The following is a 17073-nucleotide window of genomic DNA, read 5'->3' on the forward strand; positions in this document are numbered from 1 at the left end:
GGGCAGGGTTGTTCGTTGTTTGGTACGCGACCGCGCGCTCGGCCGTTTCCGCCGCGACTCGGCGACGTTCGGGCTCGCTCGTGAATCGGGCCGAGTCGGGCGTCCTCGGCTCGGCTCGGCTCCGACGCGACAACCTCGACGGAACCTTTGCTCGCGCGCGGGTCGAGGCCGAACGCGAAAAGAGAGGAGAGAGATGTTTCTTTTGTACAGAAAAGTGTTCCTCGGGAGAGGGATGGTAAATATTTTTCGGAGGTTGCGGCGTCGATTACGCTGACACGGGTAAAAAAGTTTCAGGTAAACCCGAGTGTCCGATTGTCAATGGACGCGGAGATGCAGCCGTTTGAAATTGGCGCGTACAAAGCCATTGTGAGAGGTATTAGAGAACGATAAATGATTTATTATTTGTATTTATTGACGATATTGAATGATACGAAAAAATACAAATAATTGAAAAGGGATTTATAATTCACATGAATTATATTTGAGAATACCATCGTCAATTTTATTTATCAATTATTGTCAAATGATTATCATATCAAATATTTTTTTTCATAAAATAGTATTTTTGAAAAAAACAAACCTAATTTTTTTCAGAATTTTTTAAAAATTATTGTTAATATATCTTTTAAAAATTATCGTTAATATATTTATATTTTGATTATTGCAAGTTGATTTTTCATTATTTTTTATTTTTTAGGTGATAAATTTGAACTAATCACTATTTTAAATATAGATCGCATTCCAATTGGATTCTATATGAAATTACTATGTTAATTACATAATTAATTATATATAAGTTTCATGAAACAAATTAAAATTGAGCTTGAGTGAATTGTCTTTATTATAGATACAAAAATACAGCTTATAATTTTTAAAAATACACTTTAATCACTTAATTTAATATATAAAATACATAATATAATAAAAAAACTAAGTTTCTTGTATTTTGAATTTACATTTCTTCAAAAATAATTTTAATAGGTTAATGAGACTTTTGAGATTAAAATAATATCAAACACGATATAATTCGATAGAGAGATAATTTTCAATTAGATGCGTAATAAAAATTTTTGTTATCCATCTAACTGAAAATTATCTGAATCATGTTATATTTGATATAATTTGCTGCAAAAGTCTCATTAAAATTACTTTTGAAAAAAGATAAGACTTTTAAAGGGTTTTTTTATTAACAAAAAATATAAAAAAAGTAATATTATATTTTAAAAATAATGCAAAAAAATGGAATGTTCTTTATTTAAAAAAAAAATATGTTTATTTTCAACGTTTGTTTTCAACTAGAATAAAAGAAAACATTTTTTTATAGACACATATGTATTTATATAAACTTTTCTACTCAAAATAGTCGATATTATGACATTTACAATCTCCCAAAATATTTACTACGTCTCCTGAAACACCCTATATACGTCTGTTACATACCTTCGTAATCGTCGACCTTACTCGTTAACGCTGCAACAATTCGTCACTCTCTGTTCTTCGTTAAATGAAGCTGTGGATGAACGGTAGACGGCGTCATTATTGATGAGCGAAGAAAAGCAGAAGCGAATCGCAATGTTCGTGGAGAGAGAATCTCGAGCCTTTGTCGAAGACCCGGTAGCCAGCGCGCAAAAATATACGGTACGATACCTTCATTTATGTATACACAGATACGCGGAGATGGAACAAGGGATAGAAAGCGAACGGAGAGAATAATCTCGTGTTACGCTCTCTCGAATCCGATATAAGATATTAATCGACTGATAAATGCGCATCCATTCATTCAGCCATCGTCGCGATGATGCTGTGTATTAAAAACACTGGCTACCCCCCATATATGTTAGTATTAAATAAAAATTTTAATTCCACAGAGCAAGTTTTTGCAATATTTTTCAACGACTACGAGAACTCATGATGCATTTGATTGAATGAAATATTTTTCATATATCGAAGGATTACTTTTCAATTGAATTTGACGTACAGCCAATATGCACGGACAAATTTTAATAATAATATTTAAAAATATTTAATGTACAAATGTAACTGTTTACATATGTGTATACATGTGCTGTTTTATATACATATTAGCCGCTTACGTTATTATTTTTACTTTATCGATATTTATAAAACTAATGTTTTTATTTGTATTAAACATGGGTTTTATATCAAATATGTACATCCAAATTCAATTGAAAAATAATCAGTATGATTCAGCTCATTTCAAAGGAAAACAAATATTTCACAAGCTTAAGTTAAATGCATTTCATAATTGTTTAAAAATATTACTACAGTTACAAATACATAATTTTCGAGGAATATGAATCATAACAAAATAATCAACTGGGGCAACATCAAATTCTTATTCGTGTACGCCCGTTAAAGGAGTGGGCTTTAAGAAGGAACATGACGGATCAGTTACGTCAAAAGTTAATAATACATTTCGAGATTCATGAATTTAACATTGCGCAAGGCACTTTCAATCTTTTAAAATATCAAGTTAATAATTAAATTGTGATTGTTAAAGTAAAAAAAATTTGCCCTTTAAAATTTAATTTAATCTGAAAATTATCGAATCTTACATCGAATTAATTTATTTGCATCACGTTTTAAATGTACGACATGAAAAATTCATGAAAATAAAAATTTTAATTCTACGGGACAAATCTTTAACTCACAAATTCATTATTAATTTTCTATTTTGAAGAGAAATACTAAGAATATTTATACAATGTCAAATTTATTAATTTTGAAATATATTAGATTTTATAAACTTTTGATGCAATCGATCCGTTCAGTTTCTTCTTAAATTATGATTAGGAAGATGTTGTGAGATTGCCGCATTTTTCTCTTTCTCTCTTTCTTTCCTCCTTTCTTATTCTTTCTCTTTCTTCGCATCATCCGGATCTTTTGTTTCAGATCCCGACTTTTGCCCTTTCCTAAATGTGTGGTACGCACATTTTTTCCTCCCCACCAGGCTGGAAATGAGGAACGCCGAGAGTAAGGCCCGTTTTGTCACCTTCGAACGAACGAAAAACATAACAGCTTCGCAGAGAATTGACAAAGCACATTTGCGAGAGTCAGCAATTAAAAGGTGTGTTTGTATGTTTCTTTAAAATGGAATAATATTCGAGCGTTGCTTCAAAATCTAAATGATGCGACGATTTTCTTCTACTAGAGAAAGAATAAATAATAGCAATAATACAAGTTATCTCTCGGATAAAATATTTATTATCTTATAAACGCTGATAAAGTTAATTTTTTTATTACTCAATTGTTCGTGTTCAGAATTATAGTCACGAATAAAGAATGTTATTTATCATTGTTATGCATCATATTTATCAAAAAAAAAATTCCCGACAGAGAGAAAAATTTTGAGCAGCGAATCGGTTAGGTAACGTTAATCGGCGAGATAAAATCTGGACAAGCATTATTTCTTTTATAATAGAGGACTTAAATTGCATAGAACAATTTATGATAACAGTCACAGATATCGACGAGAGTTTTAAAGTCTATTGTTAGACTGATTAAATTAGCGATATGTGATATGATAAGCGTTTAATGCATATTTCGGCTATTGCTCACTGGAATGGTAGAGAATGATGTAGCGTTTATATTTAACGTCCCACGACGAGGAAACATTTTATTTTAATCTGCTGAATCATATCCCGGTAATTTTTCGTCTCTACGTTTCTCTTCATTGAATTACGCTTATCCGACCGACTACCGGACCTATCGCAGGTCTCGTTCGCGGTTCGATATGTATCGAATATATTTGACATTCCGAGCACTTCCGCTCGTTGCACCTCGCATTTTGATTTCGGATAAAAAAAAAGAGACTATTACGAGCTCCGGACGCGCTTTACGCCGTTCGCATAGCAATTCGCGTGGCCGTCCATCGCGTTTTCGAAACTCAACTTTCTACCGATTCGCGTTTAGGGAACGACAATCCGCGTGTTCGCCGGACCGCGAAAAATTTCGATCGGAAAGAAGAAAGTCAACGAAAGTGATCTTCGACAGGTTCGACTTCCGCGCGATCGGTTTATTCCTATTCTCGTCGCGTTGTTCAACGAAAGTGACACGTACTGTAAATACACGTTCTCGGTCCTCGGCAAGCGTCGCGAAATCTGCTTATTCACGGAATAGTTGTGGTAGAAAGGATCATCTTATTATATCTCTTCTCGTTAGAAAAGTGAAATAATCCGCGATGTAGAAAGTATCGAAAAATATACCTCGACGCATGTGTTGCGATTAGTTTGATCTTTATTCCCGAAACGTTTATTGCGTTGCTTATCGCGTATCGATTAATATGTATAATTGTACTTTGTACGTGTTATCTCGACTCGAAACAGTTTCTCAAGAAATTACACGTGTGATTTATGTGTAAAGATTTTTTTATTTACTTTTTTATAATTTAATATAAAAATATTAAGTGTGTTTTATACGCTTTATAGAGGAATATTAAATAAAGATAAATAGTCCTGATGAAAAAAAAGAGAAAACAAAGAATGTTAAATGATATGGAAACGTCACAATTTTTAATGTGATACATTTTTTAAAGAAATTTACAGATAACTTTCAATCAACGTAGCAAAATAATATAAATTAATTGTAGAAGAAGTAAATTAAGGACTCAATCTACTCTAGCAGTATTAAAAATTGATGATTTCTTGGAATTTTTTTGAGGAATATTAGAAGTTAATCTTTTTGGCGTTTTATGTTGATGTTTAAACACTATATCAATATTTTTAAATTTTGAATATTTAGTTTTCTTTTTGTTCGGTACAAGCCTTTGTAACATGTTCAAAGACGAAATTGTAACAGTGTGTGACATAAGATATTTTTGAGATATCGAACCTAATTAAAATTTAAAAAATTAATATTTATTATTTTTCTGATCTTCAAGAAATAAAAGTATTTCAACAAAATTGAAATATCTAATTTTATATAAAAATATTTTATATAAAATGTCCATATATTTTATATAAAATATCTAATTTTATATAAAAATATTTTATATAAAATGTCCATATATTTTATATAAAATATCTAATTTTATATAAAAATATTTTATATAAAATGACTATATTTTATGATTTCTTTTCCAATGAAATTCGAATCATGCATTTTTTAATACGCTACAAAAAAAACACAAAAATAGAAATTTAAAAATTTTGACGTATTATTTGAAATAAAAACATATGTGTGTCAATAAACACATATATAAAATACTAAAAAAAATAAATTTCTAAAAAAATATTCTTAAAAAAAATATCATCAAGTTTTTATATTATTAAAGTAGATTAGGCTTTGATCCTCTGAATCTTGATTGCTAATAGAAAAACTTATTTCCCTTTCTTCAAAGTCCTCAAATCTCGATTGGACACGTACGCACATTGTATACATTCATAGCTGAAGGTTCGAATCGTGTAGAAACGACAGTGGGATCATTATAAAGTAATAATCGTACATGGAATTTATACGAGCACGACGCGCCGTGTAATAACGCGCCTCAACTTCTCCCTCGCCTACTAATCTAAATCTCGAAACGCGACATTCTCGGATGAGTTCCACCTGCGTTGATGTATGCGCGCGGTGGATTAGTCATGCGGCCTCCGAGAGTGCGTCGAAATAGAACGCTTAGTCAGACGTCACCAGGAACTGCATCGAGGGAGTCACCGGCCCGTAGCAGCCTCCACCCCATAGCCATCTTACTTTGTTACGCTTTGCGTGCTCTTGTTCTCGACATTTCACAAAGATCTATAGAATTCAGAGACGGAGATTGTGTCGAGTAGTCAAAATCGAAGTTTCAATTTTACAGGATATATTCATAATGTATCTTTCAATGACATAGATCGCTTTAAAGTGGCGCGATTCTGTAAAATTATGCTTTAGATTCTGCAAAATATTTGGAATTTTTTTTAAATTATAATAGAAATTTCGCAATTTTCTTAAATTGACAAATTTTAAAAACGAAATAAAAAATGGAACAAAGTATGATTTTGATTTACAAATTTGTCAGTCCTACGTGCTTTTATTAGTTGCATCTTTAAATGAGATATATAAGCAAAAGGATATTTTTTTATCAGTAATTGACTATATTTTATCGAAAGAAATTATAAATCTTTTTTAATTTGTAATTTCTATAATTTTTATTTTGATTTATCTTTTCACGCGGAACGATTAAAAATTCGTAGATAATGTTATGCTTTATGGATAATGTTAACGGTAGCGGTAATCGCGTGGCTGGCATGTATATAGGAGAGCTAGTTCAAGATCTCCGATCTTAAAAGGAAAGCGCACACCTGGATCGCGCGAGATGTTTATTTGTATCTGCAAAGTGGCTTCGATCGGTGGGCAATCTGTTGCTGTAGAGACTCTCAATAGTAAATTGCGAATTATTCGAAATATTTTCGAAGTACAAAGAAATAAATCTAAGATATCAATTCGACAATATGAAAAATCAGCGCACTTAAAATATTGGACAAACATTTAATTACAATTTTTCTTTTTACTTATTTTTAAATTATATTATTATAATATTCTGTTACAACGTATTCTGTCATTAGTAGTAGCATCAAATTCTAATAACTATGATAGCGAATAGTAATAATAAATGCTAACAGTTAGAGATAAAAAATCATTCTTTTCTAATAGAAAACAAACATATCTTTTTCATTATTTCTTTTAATATTACTTTTTCATAATTTTTGTTAATATAATTTTAAAAAACTAAGTTTTTATATTTTTAATTTATCTTTTTTCAAAAATAATTTTAGTGAATTAGTGAGAAAATTATTCGAATTATATCGTGTTTGACATCATTTTAATTTAAAAAATCTCATTAATCTATTAAAGTTATTTAAAAAAATATCTAAATTAAAAATATAAAAACTTTAGTTTTTTTATTATATTAATGTAGTAACTAAAATATATTTTTTAAAATTACAAATTGTGATTTTGTATCTATACTAAAGATAATTCATTCAAATACAATTTTGATTTATTTTTAGAGAATTTATCTCATTAAAAATAGTAATTAAAATTATACTCAATTGAATGTGATCTATACTTAAAACAGTGATAATTAGTTCATATCCATCATCTATCAAAAATCTATTAAAAATCAACAGTAAAATCAACTTGCAATAATTAAAATATAAAAGATATTAAATATTTGAAAGAACAAAATTAAAAAAAAAATAAAGTGTTATTTTTTTTCGCAAAAAACCGTATTTGATGAAAGAAAACATTTTGTTTTTTTCTATATGTGTATGTATGTGTATTTATATCTTTATTAATAGTATATATTATTCAGATAGTATTTCCATTATTATGATTCGCATCGAACGAACGTCTCTATCCAGCAATTGAATGTACCATCTCTCAATTTAATATTCGAATCAGACATATAATCGACCGAGGAGTCCTTGAATAACGCGTGGGTGGATAGTTTTATCGACAAAGGAGTTCTTCGCGCGAACCTTCTTGCCACAAACACATGTAATAGTAGTGAACTCGCATATGTAGAAGCAAATGCTGTCGTGTACGCGTTCGATCGCGTTGATATTCCACTTTGGCAACTAGATGCGAATGGGTGCCGTGAATTCATGCGCCTTATAAGCCAGGCACCATTGTGTTACAATGATGGTTGCACGCGCGACGTCGACCATTCGCTTTCTATTTTGCCTCTTTTCGTTTCTATTTACGTATGATTTATGCGACATCGTGCGCTGTTGTACACAACATCGTGTCATTCGCATACCAAAAAATACCTTTGCATATGCATACAAGAACATTGAAAACGTTACGCGCGATCAGCTGTGATAAAATTTGAGCAACCTCGTGAATAAAATGCACGAAAATGCCATCTAAATCGGTCGTTTACCGTATATTCGACCGGTTAATCGATAATTAACGGGAAGAGAAAGAGAGAAAGTATAATTAAGATAGTCATTTATATAAAAGTAATCTAAGAATAAGATAAAAGCAGAGAAATGTCAATTACGTAAGCAGCTGACATCAATTTCATCAATGTTGGATAACTTTAATTATAACTTTGATTCCTCTTCTATACCGCTAATTTTAGTCTTAGGAAGAGGCGAGGATTCGAATGAATTAAAGTTAGAAATAAATCTGTCTTAGATTGATGATTTAAGCAAGAAAAGATGGTGTGTATCGATCAGGCATGCGATGGACTTTACGACACCGAATTTATGTCCATGAACTCGGATGAACCTCTGAACTCGCGTCGTCTCGACTCCCTCACAGTGAACGACAACGATGAAGGAATATGCTGGGCATTCGTGCGTGTTCCATGCACGGCATCATGCGACCGCTATCGAGATTACGGGACTTCAGTACATTAGGTATCGTGTCATTTCTTTTCCACAAATTACCGAAACTTCACGACAGCAGTGAAGTTACGATGCAAAATATTTCGACGTCACATAAAAATATTTTAGTGAAAATATTTTAATAAAAATATTTTAATGAATATTATAAAATTATTTTAATGAAAATAAATATTTTAAATACATGCTAAAATATTTCGAATATTTTAATTAAAAAAAATACTCTCTCTAAATATATTTCGAGATCTTTTGTGTGTGAATATTTTAATAAAAATAAATTTTCCCTCTAAATATGTTTCAAAATCTTTTGAATATTCTAATGAAGAAAATATTCTCTAAATATATTTCAAAATTTTTTGAATATTCTAACGAAAAAACATTCTAAATATATATTTCAAAGTATTTGTTGAATATATATATAGCAATAATTTTATAAGTATTTTTCTGAATTTAACCACATTAGTTTTATTAGACTATTATTTAATTTTACGATTTTCTATATATTTCAAAATTTATTTTCTTAATTATCTTTATTCAAGAAGCAAAAAATAATCTAGCAGAACGTGGTTTCGATCCACGGACCTCTGGGTTATGGGCCCAGCACGCTTCCACTGCGCCACTCTGCTGTTGAATTGCACCCCTGTATGGGGTGAATAAGAGTAAGTTCTTTTTTTTTCATCTACAATTCACTATTTTACCTCGAAGGGAGTGACGATTTTTCTAATTAATGAAATTGCTGTTGAATACAATAATGCTATATCCAATCAGAACCTTGGAGACAAATTATTTTTTTTAACCACTACGAGGTTCTTTACCGAGCACCTTAAGACATAGTTATAGGGGAACGGAGTTTAACAAGCAGAGTGGCGCAGTGGAAGCGTGCTGGGCCCATAACCCAGAGGTCCGTGGATCGAAACCACGCTCTGCTAGATCAGTTTTTTTTTGTCCTTATAAACATGCATTTACATATTGACAAAATATAAAACAACAAAATATAAAAAAAATATTTAGTTATATGTTCTCATTTAAATTCCATAAGTATTATCTGCAATACATTAAGTATTATTTTATTATTAAAGAAATCATTTTATGTCAAAATTAATTACATCTTTTTATCGCATTTATTTTATTGAAAATTTATTAGTTTTTATTAAAATTATTGTTTATGTGCACATATTGATTTATACGAATTCTCAATAATAATATTGCAACACTATAAGATTGAGCGGCTTTTAAATTAATTGTTAATATGAATTATAATTTCTGAATTAATGAACATTAAAATTTCTAAAATAATTTAATACTTGCTAATATTATACGTATAAGAGCAAAGTTGATCAAAGTTGTATTTATAAAATTTATTTATGTATAAAGCAATTCCAAATAATATTTAAAAAAATATTAATATTCAAAAAATACTAGTATTAAAAGAAATTATTACGCACAAAATTAATTTCACTCATTTATAATTTATTTAATATATAATTGTTATTTTTAAAATTTATATAAATTAGAAGATCTTTTTTAATCTTTTTTAAGTATCTTTAAAGGACAAATCAAAAATTAACTTTTTAAAAAAAAAATTCGTATAACTTCTGATAAAGAAATATCTTCTAATTTAAAAGCTTGTTAATTTTGCAAATATGTATAAAAACTATATATTAAATAAATTGCTCAGCTCTAGTTGTTTGGCTATCCCCTTCTCGGACCTTCTTCATTAGTTCATACTTGATTGTTTCTTCAGTCACTCTCAAAAATATGATTAATTGCACTAATCAATATAGAATACGACGATTGTGCAATCCTTTTAATAATCGCATACGATGCGGATTTTATTGTATGGCAATGGAAGAACAAATACGAAAATTATTCGAATGCGATTCGCTTGACATTCAAAAATTATGCGAGTTTATTTGATACACATTTGATAGATATTACAATGTACAGGATGTGAATAACTTTATTTACTAATTGAATGCGTCGTATATCAACACTGCAACCGACATTTCATTCATAATCAGAAAATAAAATAATTATATTAGTTTGTTACGTAACATTACGCGAGTCATCATAATAGATATATCAAAAGAATGACCGCAAAAATCGCCCGTTTCGTGGACCTCGAGTTTTGATACGATTTTGGTGGTAAATGATTGTATATCATCAAACATTCATCCCCTAAAAATTTCGAATTGAGCATACCTTTTATTGCTGAGATATGAAGGGTTGAAGTTGGTATTATTCACGAATGAAGCCTATATTTGAATACCTATATTTGAAATATTGTTATAAGGTTATCGGATTTATAAAATCTAAAATTTATATAATAATTTATATAATAAATATAAAATTTATTAAGGCAAGATAAAACCGTGTTGACATAAGATAATCCTAATAAAATACTCCCGTATATACATGTACTCGTTCAGAGACCGCAGAGATAGGTATCCGACATCAGTTAAAAAACATTTGACTGAAAATCGCAAGTTGACCTAAATGACCTTCACAATTTTGACTTAAACGTCGATTTGAGGTCACGATAAATTAGTCTTCTAACAGATAAACAAATCTTATCTGAAATATTTTTTGATATGAGAAATAACCTCGAGGTATTTTGTGTTGAACGGATAAAATGGCATACCCTTCATTGATGTATAGTGACCAATTTAACCCCTCATATCTCAGTAATAAAAGATATACTCAATTTGAAATTTTCAGAGGATTGATGTTCCATGATGTACAATTATTTACCGCCAAAATCGACTCAAACTTCGATGTCCACGAAACGGGCGATTTTAGGCCTGTTTTTGCGGTCATTCTTTAATAATTTCAAGCAATAGTTTTTAACGTGATTCCCACACAAATTTATTTATTATTAATAGAAGAATATAATCGATATGTATCATACTTTTTCGTTATCAGGATTAAATAATCATCGCCCCAATACATATTGTTACATACATATCGTAGCAATTGCCTCGGGCTTATAATAGTGATAGGGAATGATCGCATTTCGAAAAGCACGCTACCTGCTTGCTTGTTTGAATGTCGTTGCCCGAATCATTTCAAGGTTGCACCATCTAAACATTTGAGGACGAACGCCGCATATCGTACAACTAATTTGATTATGGAATAAAAATTTTCAATGTAGCAAACACATGATAAATTTGGCGCATAAATCCCGTGATTATTTATTATTAATAATCGATATATTAACAATAAATTTACAATGCAATATTTTTTTTTTTTGTTATTTTGATTAAATAACTACCAACGCGGGACGCTTATCGTTTATCGCAGATGTTAATCAATTTTATAATAAATATATGTTAATTACAATAATTATACAAAATAATCGCATTTTAGAGAATAATATAAAGCAAGCTAGTTATTCGCTCGAGTCTCATCACATGAATGACAGAAAGTCTATGACATGTAAACAATAAGATGCTATGCCACAAGGATGTCTTATACCGAGTGACAACTAAATCATTATTATCGCAAAATATTTAACACGCTACAAATAAAATTTGTGGGATATTTTATTCCTTGAATTTTAAATTAATTATTAACAATTTATTATTTAATTTATAATTTTATTTCATTAATTTTTAAGACTTAATTAATAATTGTACTTGGCTGATAATCTTCAACGATTCATAGAAAATAATCGAGTTTGGCGTTCCATAGCATATTATTTAGCTTGATTTACGTCATTTCGATCAACGACATCAAGATAAAGTCGATGTCATTTTCGAGTACTAAGTGGATCATAATTTTTTTTAATTCTCCTGTCATAATATAATAAAGTGCACGTCATACACACAAACACACACACACTTTAATATCGAGAGTACCCCGTGCAAAACGTCATATATAAGAATTTTACGAGGTGAGTGTAATGGATATACACAAATGATATATTTTCTTTGATTAATCCTGTTAGGCGTGTGTGTTAATGATAAAATTATCTAGAGTTCTCATGGTACAAGATTTGGATTATTTTTTTTATGATAAATACACAGGAACATTTTCTAATATTAGAGAAACATGCGCGTACACAAATCGGCGATGTCGAGACTGACCTTGTTGAATCGTACGTATTTATGCGTCCGATTTCGCGCTTTGAAGTCATTCTGGTTGCAAAGCGACCGAAGATACTTGTGTTTTTTTTATCGTCGTGACATTTGAGATGAAACAAGAGCAATTTGGCGGATGGTTGGATTCTATCTCACAATCTTATGGCTCTTAAGTTAGATTTTCTCTTATTAATACACCGGCTTATATTGCTATCACCTTGAATGCGAAACCTATACGCTTTGATGTTTAATGTTTCTAAAATGTGTCAATAATATCCCGACATTCAAATTATACTGTGCTATTTACGAGAATTGCTAAAAATACTTGTAACTTAAACATCAGAAAAGATAACTAAAAACGTTTAAAATATGTCTGAAAGATATTCAAAAGAATAAAATTCTTTCCAGACGTTTATTCTGCGAAAACTCGCTGCTTCAAATTTCATTTCTTTCCATCCAATACAAAACAAATCTTTTAAATGACAAGTTTCAAAGAATTTTTATCTCTTTTTGATTCTCTAGAAATTTGTTTATTTTTACTTTCTTGTTTAACAACAATTAAATGCATCAAATTTATGTTCAATAGAGAATATATTCAGAAAGAAATAATATAAAATTCTAATTTTTATATAAATTTTCTCATGTAAAAACTAATTTTCTATTTATGTAAAACATTTCTATTTATATAAAACATTTTATCTCAATTTTTTATATTAATCGTACAAAAGTTTTACTAAGAAATTAGGTCGTTATGGTTTATGAATAATAATTATGGAAGAAACATGAAATCGCGCGACTAGATGCATACAAAACATTTATCAAGCTGTCTACGAATTTGCGGTTATACTAACATAAATACGACAAAAATTACACATTTTCTTCCTTGTTTACACTAGTTAGTTGCACTAATTAAAGTAATACGAGAATCTGATCTATTTCTACGTGAAGCTATAATATTCTGCACTCATATATTTTTCGCGAATTAAACTTTAACAATAAAAGTACATAGTAAAATTTTATTTAATCTTAAACAAAAGTTTTCGATAGAAATTTAATCTCTGAAACATTTGAAAATTTGAAAAATTTAAAAAGTTTAAAAATTTTAAAACTAAAAAATTTTAAAAATTTAAAATTTAAAAATTCAAAATTTAAAAAATTATTAAAAAGATGGCATTTAATTGAATTCTTACCAGAAAGAGTGGTTTGCTCACATCTTTTAGAAAATTTGCAAGAAGGAATATATATTTTTGATGTTTATACTCTATCTGTTTTGTGTATAATCATTTACTATTTACTTGGTTACGTACTGAAAGTTTGGTTCCACCCGCACGTGTTTCGTCGTAAGTAACGGCGATTTACGATACACCCGGAATGTGCGGTCGAGGACATTGTATTGTCAAGGAGGTTACTCGTGGTCTTATTAACATTCCACACGGGACTGACATATCGACGATTTTGTCGTCGCGCGATCTTTCCGCCCGTTCTTCTACTCGAGTTTTGTCAATTAACTTGTCAATATAATCCTCTTATAAATTTTTATAAAAAGAAAAGTAAGATTCTCTCTGATTTGAAAAGTGAAAAATTTTTTGTCGTCAAGGTATTGTTCAAAAATTATTATTTTCCCATCTATCAGATTTTTTTAGACGTTTAAATAATTAATTTCAACTTTTCTTCTTTTGCAAGATCAATATTTAAACAATTTTTCGGTAGAATCTGAGGGAAGTATAATATATGATATATCTATAATTGCGATAACGAATTTAACAAATCCTTTGTCAAAGAAAATAGTTGTCTGTCTTCGCATTTAGAGCTAAATATGACCATTTGATTCTGAATTCAATACAGTATGCGATTTTTAAATGAGATAATACTTCGAGATCAGAAGCCCATGTTTAACTGCGACATATAAATTCGCAAGATGTTTATCCATCTTGTTGTTATACTTATCAATGCATAAAGTGCAAAATGCTGCTTCTGTATCGATAAGATAACAAGCAGCTGACGTAAGAAATGAAAATCGACTGTACTCAGTTGCAAGAGATTATCTTACATGGAGACTAAAACTAATTTCCTGTCACGGTATCGTGACTCGTGTCGTCAACTTGTGGTGTGACCGTTATGCAAACTTTTCTCAGAGTTACATAAGAACATACGTTGCAATTTTTTTTCTCAAACTCGCCGTATAATTATGATCGATAGAGCCAAACCCGCGGCATTTCAATTTTGGTCGACCAGGTAGACGCGTGTCTAGGCAAATGATTACGTAAAGGTGGCAAGTAAAACTGTTTCTCGTGATATTTGCCTTAAGATCGTCTCGTCTTGATTTACTCATTAAACTATCACCGGCTACTGCAACACCTCTTAAAGACATGCGTGATGTAATTATTAATTATTAATTAATGTTAATTCTTTTTTTCTTCATTATTCTAGTCACCGTTTTAGAAAGTAGTTTAACCCTAGTCATAATTAAAATGATAGAATGTCAACTGATCGCTTCTTCTATGGGTGAGGTTGTTAATTAATATGCTCGACAAGATACTCACAAGAATAAAGGAACATTGAAATCGATCACGGTAATCGAGAAGATGCACCGCAATAACCAGTGCTGCCCGTCCGCGATAAACTATTTGCTCTGAACTGTCAGTCGATCGGAATTTATTTCATAGGCGGAAGAACGGTTCCTAATTACGATACCGTACCGTTATGCATGCAACTTAATCGCGGTTGGCACGGGTGGTTCTGAAGCGAAAAGTATTTTTATTTTCTTAGATTCTTCACGAGATCACTAATATTCCAGTCAATGATAAGAGAAAGGTACAAAGTCTTGGCAGAATATTGAGGTAAAAATTCAGTATTATTAGCAATAACAATACGAGGGTGGTTTGAAAAGTCCGTGCAAAGTCAAAGAGATGGCACCACTGATGTGTATCGAGGTTATTTTCAGTTAATAGCATCTCTTGGAAGAACACACACCAAGTTTCAGCCAGATCGGTCTATTTCTCTGTGTTTGGCGTTCGTTTGAATCGAGGAAGTCGAGTGATTTCCAGAAAATGGATGAAAGAGAATTTGGCCGCAAAATTGATGGAGTTAAGGTTCCAACTCGTTCCGCATCCCCCCTATTCTCCAGATTTGGCTCCCTCGGACTATTACTTGTTCCCCAATATGAAGAAATGGCTGACGGGAAGGAGATTTTATTCAAACGAAGAGGTGATTGCGGAAACGAATGCCTATTTTGCAGAGTTGGACCAATCCTATTATTCGAAAGGGATCAACAAACTGGAGCAGCGTTGGACGAAATGTATATAAGCCTAAAAGGAGACTACGTTGAAAAATAAAAAAGGTTTATCCCGAAAAATTAAGTAGTTTTCATTTTTGCATGGACTTTTCAAACCACCCTCGTATAATCTCAAGTGGATGTTGGAGAGAGTGATACGTCAACGGTAATCGCAAGTTTCTCTCGGCTCGCTCGCTGAAACGGACGTGCAAAAGCTCGACGAATTAGTCGATAGAGTGGGCGGCGAGCGTAATGATCGCCGGCACATAAATTTAGCAAGGAGACGAGGCGAGAGACGAAATGCCGGGCGAATAATCCAAACGTGATGAATGCTGGTCAGCTTTACTTTGGAACGGATCCACGCGCGAGCTCGGCCGCTCTCGAGGAGACTCTCTCGGGAGAGTCCGACACGCAACGTCAAGCTCGCGGACGAAATTCTCTAACGCTTTTTGACGTTTGACATATTCGCCCACATCGCACCTGCCGACTCTCCCTCAAATCTCTAAACCGCGCGTCTCGTTTCCGCTTCGTTGCCCGGCATCCGTCCCTTCTATTTTTCACGATTCATCGCCTCTCCCGTTGACGAGTGCATTTTCCTCTGCCTTCGTTTGAAATATTTCCACCTCGGTCATCGATTAATCGATCGAGATTGATTTAGCGGAATATATTTATTTCATCATGTCGGTTAATTGCATTTCGATGTTGACAGATTGCGACACGTCTTCATTCGTTACATCTTGATCGTCGTGTGACACGATTGTTTGATAAGAACTCGGAGATAAGAGATTTCGATCGGCACTAATCTTTTCTGACACGTGGAGGTAGGTATAAGTATATTTATCTTCTTCGATACGCGCGCGCTGGGCGTCTCGCTAATAAAATTATAACTTTGTACAACGTAAGACCCCCCTGCACAAAGGGGCTTTGAACGCCATCAACCGATCGTCTGTGCGCAAATGCACCTTTAAGTATTTATAGCACGTGACGTGTGTATCTGACCGCGACTGAAGGATTTATCGCGCTGCCGAAAGCTGCGTCAACTATTTCGTGGGATAAACAGACTCGTTGTTCCCACCTGATATTTTCCTGCGATGATAAAGAGGGACGAGAGAGCCTGCCAGAATTATTAGCTCGTCAAAAAATGTTAACGTTACTCCCGAGAAATCGCCAGAAGTGCTGCTGCTTTCACTTACGCGCTACATATTCAGCATGGCAAAACTGCGGAATGTCGGGGGATGAATAATTCCTGTGATTTTCCGCGAGTTCATTGTGATGCCAAGAGTAGGTGTTACACACGCAGCGAACCGACACTTGCCGTATTCTTTCATTTTCGCGATACCAGGGGAAGCGCGCGTTTCTCTCTATCAGAATG

General features: G+C 31.9%; 1 long non-coding RNA gene and 2 other non-coding genes across 3 annotated transcripts; 2 read left to right on the forward strand and 1 right to left on the reverse strand.

Moving 5' to 3' along the window:
* The first annotated feature begins 268 nt into the window (after positions 1-268).
* Positions 269-8524, forward strand: LOC145968814 (uncharacterized). The gene is made up of 4 exons (XR_014437870.1): positions 269-373; positions 1511-1638; positions 2914-3088; positions 8140-8524. It is a non-coding gene; the product is annotated as an uncharacterized LOC145968814 (long non-coding RNA).
* Positions 8525-8902: 378 nt separating this feature from the next.
* On the reverse strand, positions 8903-8974 carry Trnam-cau (transfer RNA methionine (anticodon CAU)). The gene has a single exon. It is a non-coding gene; the product is annotated as a tRNA-Met (tRNA).
* A 231-nt stretch (positions 8975-9205) lies between these two features.
* On the forward strand, positions 9206-9277 carry Trnam-cau (transfer RNA methionine (anticodon CAU)). The gene has a single exon. It is a non-coding gene; the product is annotated as a tRNA-Met (tRNA).
* The last annotated feature ends 7796 nt before the right edge of the window (positions 9278-17073 follow it).

Source organism: Camponotus vicinus, unplaced genomic scaffold, assembly GCF_025532165.1.
Source record: "Camponotus vicinus isolate PSW18456_S1 unplaced genomic scaffold, iyCamVici1.0 SCAF_3, whole genome shotgun sequence".
NCBI classification, from domain to species: domain Eukaryota; kingdom Metazoa; phylum Arthropoda; class Insecta; order Hymenoptera; family Formicidae; genus Camponotus; species Camponotus vicinus.